Consider the following 8751-nt stretch of genomic DNA (forward strand, 5'->3'; position numbering starts at 1 on the left):
TTATTAAAGATACAAAGCGCCTAAAATCAATAGGACACATTGGTCTCGTTCTGCTTCTAATCTATGACTAGAGACACTAATACTATCATTATCTGAACTCCAGTTATATTTACTCATTCATCATAATTTTGTATACTTGTGTGGATAGGATTTGTCTGAAGTAGGAAATACATGAAAATAAAATTAAATATCATCAAGACAATGAATTTATTTTACTATTATTTTACTATTTATTTTACTATTTATTTATTTACTATTTTACTAATTTATTTTACTATTTATTTTACTATTATTTTACTATTGTTTTCCAGGCCTGCAGCTCATTCCCTGTTACAAATGAGGAACCTCACATAATGCCTGACTTGAGGCAGTTTGTAGTGGCCCCAAAGTTGACTGGAAAATAATGCACTCCTCTTTTCCTCTAATGCATATGCTTTCTCACTTGGAGGCTCCATTCATTTTTTTCTTGCTGTGTGGTGATTAAGGAAGTCTACAAATAGTTGATTCTCTCTCTTTCTGGGCATCGGATAAGATTGCCCTTTCCTACTGGATGACATTTATTCTTGACCATGTGTCTGGCATTGGAAAAGATATACGTGGTGTCACCCATAGAAAAGAGCCTTGAAGATCAGTGCAGATTTTGCTAACTTCAAAGCCTTCTCTTTTTCCTTCTGCAGGGACAAAACAGACTTTTCTGCCTGGGTCCTGCAGGATGGACAAAGAAAATGTGCCCCTGGCTTTGATGCGCATGACATAAGTGAAAAAAAAACTCTTCTTGGTGTGTTCATAGTGTTTGTTATCTCTACATAACTTAGCTTAACCTGAATGATTCATTTGGTTACATCAGGTCATCTAAATCTTGCCCAGAAGCTTCTTGAAGTCCTCTCATTTCCTCTTCTTTTCTTGTCTTCTCTTCAGTTAGTCCCATGCTTCGTTCTGTTTCTGAGCCAAGAATATATCATCGTAAGTATAACATAACTATTATGCATATGAATCATGCTAATAACAGACTGATGGCCTATTGGGGGGCATTTCTGAAGGTCAGTAAACAGATTTAGTATCCACCATCCAGAAAATATTGAACTAATTCAAAAGATCACATCAAAATCTGAAGAAACATCTTTATGTTGATTTCTTTCCCTAATTAAAAACTTTTTTCTTCAACTACCGACTTCTAATATCCATGAGGTTATATTTTCCCCAATTGTATGCATTTTTTTTCTGTTTCAATATAGTTAAAGTAGCATGCTTATTATAAATACAGACTTTGAAAATACAATATTTTCTGATTATATAGTAATTTGTTTATATTGAAGAACTCTCTCAACGATATTTATTACATACCTTCTACATTCCAGCCACTTGTCTATGTTGCTAGAAATAAAGCAGTAACCAAACTAGCCTGTGTCTTCATGGATTGAAACTTGTAGGACAATGAGAGACATTAAATAGCTATGTAATATGCTGGGTGATGATAAATACTATGAGGAAAAATATAGCATGTTAATGGAAATAATGGGTCTCCATGATAGTACGTAGTGGAAGAAATAGAATAGTTATTTTCAATAAGGATTATTTAAGCAAGATTTCTCTGAAAAGAGACACTTAAGCCAACTCTTGACAAAAAGGCAGTTGGAAGTCCTGAAATTTTGAGAAGTCACAAATAAATATATAAACTAAATAAAATCAGAAAAGTAAAAAACAAAAAAATAAAAACTTCCCATTCTTTACTATTAAAACACTTTTGTATTAATTCTAATGGTTTTAAAAATTATTTTAATAATATTATACTACTAAAATTTTTTCCATGTCCAATAATAATTTTCTTTTAGAAGTATGGAATGTATGCTGAACTATTCACAAGAGGTGGCTCTTGAAAGTGGAATGCTAAGAAACTTCTGTTTTGTGCTTTTTGCATTTTTGTGTTACTGAATGTTTTAAATCAGAGAACTCATAAGGTTTTAAAATATTCTTTTGTAGGGTAATCATCAATGGCTTTACAACATTCCATTATACAGCTAATTAGCTAAAACAAAATTTATTTTATTAAGCCACCATTATTGGATATTTAATCTTTCCAATTTTTGGTGAATAATATGATTTTAATGATTTTCATGATAAATATATAATATACTGCCTACATTATAAGCTAATTAGACTTTCATGGGCTAGCCTGGTAATACATAGTTTTGTATTCTATGGGAAATTGTATTATGCATTCCAAAACATTTATATAAGGAGTAAACTTTGGAGCATAATCCATGTTTTAATTGTGTTCCTGCTCTACAATTTAATATTTTTACATCTTGAGCTCCCTCTATACAGTGCTTGAATATGCATATGATATTCGTTAACCTTTAAATAAGCTGGGCTGTTCTGGGCATCAAATTAAACAAATGTTATTTTTATTTAAAAGTTTATAGCACTAAATAATTAGTAATAATGTAGACACTTAAACCACTTGCTGAGCAGGGGTAGGATTTGAACTGAAGAAACCCATCCGGTAAATCAATGATTGACAAAAACCATATAATTTGCAAGCTTCAGTGTACTAGGGAACTTTCTTTGATAAACAGTCCTCCATTCTGGGTGTTTTAATTGCTCATCTTTGTTCAAACACACCTGAAACTATTCTTAATACAGTGCTTGTAACATTGCACTAACCATGCTGTGCTTCAGTGTCTTCCACTTACCTGCAAATTTCTTAAAAGCAGGGACCACATATTTCTTCTGTGAAATCAATCCATGTTAGTCCCATGTCTGACACATGTCAGGTCCTCAGGAAATGTTTACTTCCCTTAAATAAGACCACCTGAAGGATGCTGTGGAAAATAGTATGAATACCAATGTTTGAGTAATACTAACCTGCCCAGAGCAAAGGAAAATTTGAAGAGGAAGGAAAACAATGGGAAGAATAGCATTATTAGATCTGGAAAAGTTCGCTCAACACACATATTGAGTTCCCTTTAGTAGACAGGATTAAGGGAGGGTTGGAATTGTGTCTATACGCCTATAACTCTGGGTGGGAGGTAGAGATCTCTCTTCTTCCAATGATGAAGAATATAAGCCCTGCCTTATATATGAAACAGGTTTCACGCATGAATAGACTCCAGCTCTAGCCTGAACTTTCTGCTTTCTCCTGTTCCACCATCCTTACCCCTTCCTTCCATCTGGACAAATTAAAGATGGTAAAAAATGTGAAGAATAATTTCATACAAATGGTGAGCGCAGAATAACTGTCAGGTATGAAGGTAAGAGTAAGAGTCCTCCACCCCATCCCTATCATTACACTCCCTAAGAGGACCATGAGTATACAACTCTCAGATCTAAACTTCAATGAAGTAGTTGACAGTCCCCATGGCAACAGTATAAAGTTTATCACTGCCTTTGCACTGAAATTAGGCTTTTTACGGACTACTCCCATCCAATGACCAAATGTGGTTTGAGGCAGAGTCATGCCTGGAATATGAGAAATTCTTCCAGGGTTCTTTGGCTTGAAGACTCTCCTGTGACATTTCTGGACTTTCCTTAAACTATACAGTAGCTTAAGAAAGTTCTCATACACCTTCCTTCTCTTCCTCTCCTTTTTACTCAGGGTCGGACCTGCAGGGTGGTCTGATGGCTTTCCCAGGCTTTCTGGCTCTCTCATCATTTTCCTTCACAGGCATTTCTCCTGATATCATTTTGCATATTTAACCCATCAGGCATCCACTTCCTCAAAGACCCTGAACAACAAAATAACAAAACACAACATGGATGGGTGTCATAATGCCTTAGAGTCTATTTTACATAGAGTAGTCCTCTCTTATCCATGAGGGATAAATTCCAAGACCCCCAAGTGGATGCCTAAAACCACAGATAGCATTGAACACTATCTGTACTATGTTTTTTTTTTCCCCATAATATATACCTGTGATAAAGTTTAGTTTACAGATTAGACACAGTAAGAAATTAACAGCAATAACATAATGAAATAGAACAATTATAACAATATGATGTTATAAAAGTTATGTGAATGAGGTCTTTCTCTCTCAATATTTTCTTGTACTATACTCACCCTTCTTTTTGTGATGATGTGAGATGAAATGCCTATATGATAAGATGAAGTGAGGTGAATGACTCAGGCATTATGACGTAGTGTGTGACCATTATTGACCTCTGATTGTGCTTCAGGAGGAGGATCATCTGTTTTCAGCTCCCATTTGACTATGGGTAATTAAAACTGCGTTGGGATCCCTGGGTGGCGCAGCAGTTTGGCGCCTGCCTTTGGCCCAGGGCATGATCCTGAAGACCCAGGATCGAATCCCACATCAGGCTCCCGGTGCATGGAGCCTGCTTCTCCCTCTGCCTGTGTCTCTGCCTCTCTCTCTCTGTGTGACTATCATAAATAAATAAAAATTTTAAAAAAATAAAATAAAAAAAATAAAACTGTGGAAAATGAGAATGGGGTTTGGAGTGGGGGTGGGGCTGTACAGTAGCTATCTGTCATCTTTCTTTCTTTTTTCTATCTACCCATCTATACATCTACCTATCGAGTTGTTTAAATGTATCCATAACTAAACTGTAAATATCTTGACAATGACTGATCTATCACATGCAGCAATTCTTCAAAGCTATGTGTATTAGTTTCTTGGACTGTCATAACCAAGGACCACAAACTGGGTGGCTTAACACAACAGAAATGTATTTTCTCACAGTCCTGGAGGCTAGAGTCTGAACTTAGGGTGCCAATAGGACCACAGTTTCTTTGAAAGTTTAGAGGAGAATCTTTCTTTGCCTCTTCCTACTTTTGAGGGTTGCCAACAATCATTGGTGTTTCTCGGCTTGTAGATGCCTCCTTTGGTGTCTGTCTCCCTCATCACGTGGCCTTCTTCTTCTATCTCTGTTTCTAACTTTCTCTGTTTTTATACAGTCAGTAGTCATTGGATTAAGACCTACCCTAATCCAATGTGATCTCAATTTAACTTGATTATTCTGTAAAGATCCTATTTCCAAATACAGCTGCATTGACAGATATCACCAGCTAGGACATGAATGCATCTTTTGGGGGAGAGACATCATTCACCAAAACTCTGTGGCTTGGCTTCCCTGCTATTGTTAGTATTACCCCAATCACACAACTGGCCCTTATACTTCAAGGATTCTCTGCTACTCTGTTGCTAACTCCTCACTTTCTCATCTCCATCTGCTGACCCCAAAGTCCTTAAAATTAATCCCAATCACCTTTAATTCAAGTTTAATCAATGTTTGCTCTGTTCATAGACAGCATGTGTAACAGCTTGGGAATGCTTCTTCTTTTGGTATGTATCATGTATAACAACTTGGGAAGCTCAAATGATAGTGAAATTATGTCCTTCCTGAACTCATCAGCCAACTGTCTCCCTACAACCCCACATGGCCTTTCCAAACATGACACATGTTAGGAAGATAGTCTGGACAGTATTCATGACACTCTCCTTTTGTTGCTTCTTTTTCTATGTCTTATCAGTGGGGAGATAATAAGAGGAAAACCATAGGTTTAAGGTATTTAGGCATTTGTGAGACAGAAAAAGTATATTTTTAAGGTCAGGGACCACGTATAAGAATTACTTTGGGCATATAAGCTTTCTAAGCCAACACGTTGTGGTGCCTTTCCAGGGATTGGCACAACATATACACTTAGAGGTTATGAGTATTAAACTTACAAGGAGAAAAATATAGTTGATTCAATCATATTATAATCTTTATAATTTAATAAATTTATCAGTATCTATATTTCCATAATTATATCATGGAAAAGGCATCTGTTACGTGAAAGATACTATGCTAGTTGCTAAAATACAAAGAGAAGAAGTGTTATTTTTAAATCCCTATTGCATGACAAGCACTGATCTTGGTGCTTTTCAAATACTTGCTTTTTAAGTTCCTAAGGCCAACTGCTTTTAGTAGTTGCTGACATTATCTGTATTTCTTCAGAAACTACATGGTGTGGGAGACAGAATTGAAACACAATTCAAAGTTTAAACTTTAAAACACATACTTTCTTTATCAAGGTAAAATTAGTCTGGTCTTTGCCCATAAGGAGCTCATTTAATTGTGTGAATAATTCAAAAGTAATGTGGTCCCAAACTCATGTGACATATTCCTCAGTTCACCCTCCTAAACCTGCTTATTCGCAATTTCCTCTGCCTCATTTAATGTCATCATTAGAAACTAGGTGAAAAGAGTTCACACTGAATCTTTTTGTTCCCTTACCACCAATTCCAATTCAAGGCAAAGCCATTGACTTTACCTCTAAAATACATTATAAATATGATCACTTCTCATCTCACCTGGTGACCACCCCATTCCATGTCTCCTTCGATATCCTGCCATGATTACTACAATAGCCATCCAACTGGTTTCTCTTCCTTAATCTAGTTTCTACTACAACAAAAACATATAGCAGTATTCAAAAAAAAAAAAAAAAAAAGATAATCTGTAACTTCCTTACTTACCACAATCCACTGATTTTCCATTGTAATCAGTGCAAGATTCCAAATCCTTACTTTGGACCACAGATTCCACACAGTCTATTACTATGTCTCCACCCTTAGTTCTCTCCTTTTACAGATTCCATGGTCCAGCCACAACTGCCCTCTGTCTGTGCATCAAACAAATCACATGTTTTCTTGCCTCAGGGAACATCCCATTGCACTTTGCGTTTCCTGCATATAACTTTTCAGAGGTTTACATATGGCTATTTCTCTCTCATCCTTCCTGATTCCACTCATATATGAGCTCCACAGAGGGGCATAAATATCCAACTAGCATAATCCATGGTCCAAAGCAGTCAAACTCCATCCCATAACCTATTTGATTATTTTCAGAGCATCATTACTGCCTAAAATTAATTAGCTCACTTTTTGAGTTTGCTCTTTTTATTATCTGCATTTTCTTAGTGGAAATAATTTAGTTCTGCAAGGGCAGATTTATCATGTTTACTCCTCTATTGCCAATATTCCAACTATGCCTAGCACGTAGAAGCTGTTCAAAAAAATTTGTGTTGAATGACTGATTTACAGCATGTTATGTAAAGACATATGTGAGCAGCTGGCTGCCTGGGGGAATTGGGAAAGATTGAATATTTGAGCTTGACTATGAAGGGCTCATTTCTTCAATGAGTATATATTAGAGGTTTACCATGCATTAAGCACCAAATTTGGGAGAAGGGGTTCCTCAGCAGATCAAGGTATTTCACATATGGAAGAACACAAAAAGACTATTATGAAGGTTATAAGGATGATAGACAGCACATATAATTTAAATAAAAAAAAAAAAGAAATATCGCGGCAGGCTAGAAAAATCAATGAATGTTTACCTAGGGTTGAATGAAGACCCGACTCCCACAAAGGAAGAAGGGGTTTTAAGTAGTGTAAAGATCAGATAGAATTCTATAACAATAGGGAGGATATTGGAGAGATTAGAGCACCTAAATGTCTTATCACATGCCCTGGAGTATATTGTTTTGTAGTGTTGTGGTGGGAGATGTGGAGGGAAATTCATCCTGAGTAGGTCCTGGAAGCATGTAAAGGTCAGATTCTCAGGGAAGTTCTCAAGGTGGACCCGTCAGAAGCCTTTTAGCCAACCTCTTCCATTTTGATAAGGAAGCTATTGTGTACCATTCTGTTTAAAATTTAATATATTCCGGCTGTATTAAGAAGGATGAAAACCAATTTCAGGGACTCCTGGGTGGTTCAGCGGTTGGGTGCCTCACTTCAGCTCAGGTCATGATCCCGGAATCCAGGATCGAGTCCCACATCAGACTCCCTGTGAGGAGCCTGCTTCTCCCTCTGCCTATGTTTCTACCTCTCTCTCTCTCTCTCTCTCTGTGTCTCTCATCAATAAATAAATAATTAAAAAAAAAAGAAAAAGAAAACCAAAATCACTTTTAGTCTTTGTTGGCTTAGAATTAAAAAAAAAAAAAACTTATAATGGTAGATTCAGAAGTAGTTTCTTAAGACATTTTATTTTTATGCTACCAAAAATTAATATTTATATCTATATCTGTATCTAAATATCTATCTGTATCACCAGAAAACAGCAGTGTTCTTTCTGCTTCCTGAAGCACCATTTCCAAAACAATGATAGAAATTCTAGAGCTGGGAAAGACATGTAAAGTCATGTAGTAACAATCACGTACTTTACAGGTTAGAGTTCTAATATGTTAATTCTTTTTGATACTTGCAGTAGAGTTATTATTTTTGAAAGCACATGGCAGAGAACAAAACCTGACCTTCTGATTACTAGTGACTTTGTATTTCAGAGCAAGACTCCTCAGACTGAGGAACTTAATCAGTAATAAATTATTCTAAACTTTAGTCTCTGTCAATTTTATGCAGAGGTATATTGGCCAACTACTCTGTGTGTGTGTGTGTCTGTGTGTGTATGCATGCATGTGTGTCTCCTTGCTTTTTATCTCTCTCTGTTTTATGTGCACACAGACATCCATACACATACTCACCTAAACATACTAAATAAACATAAATGGGGATCCCTGGGTGGCGCAGCGGTTTGGCGCCTGCCTTTGGCCCAGGGCGCGATCCTGTAGACCCGGGATCGAGTCCCATATCGGGCTCCCGGTGCATGGAGCCTGCTTCTCCCTCTGCCTGTGTCTCTGCCTCTCTCTCTCTCTCTCTCTGTGTGACTATCATAAATAATAAATAAAAATTTAAAAAAATAAATAAACATAAATGCAAATATATGTATGTTTATAACATATTTGTATGTGTA

The 8751-nt window shown here is 36.4% G+C and overlaps 1 long non-coding RNA gene across 1 annotated transcript; it reads right to left on the bottom strand.

Annotated features, from left to right (window-relative positions):
* Window positions 1–257: 257 nt before the first annotated feature.
* LOC144320174 (uncharacterized) lies at window positions 258–4126 on the bottom strand. The gene is made up of 3 exons (XR_013385738.1): window positions 4058–4126; window positions 2694–2822; window positions 258–942 (listed from the first exon to the last, which is right to left on the bottom strand). It is a non-coding gene; the product is annotated as an uncharacterized LOC144320174 (long non-coding RNA).
* Window positions 4127–8751: the final 4625 nt, after the last annotated feature.

This window comes from Canis aureus, chromosome 9 (genome assembly GCF_053574225.1).
Source record: "Canis aureus isolate CA01 chromosome 9, VMU_Caureus_v.1.0, whole genome shotgun sequence".
NCBI lineage: Eukaryota > Metazoa > Chordata > Mammalia > Carnivora > Canidae > Canis > Canis aureus.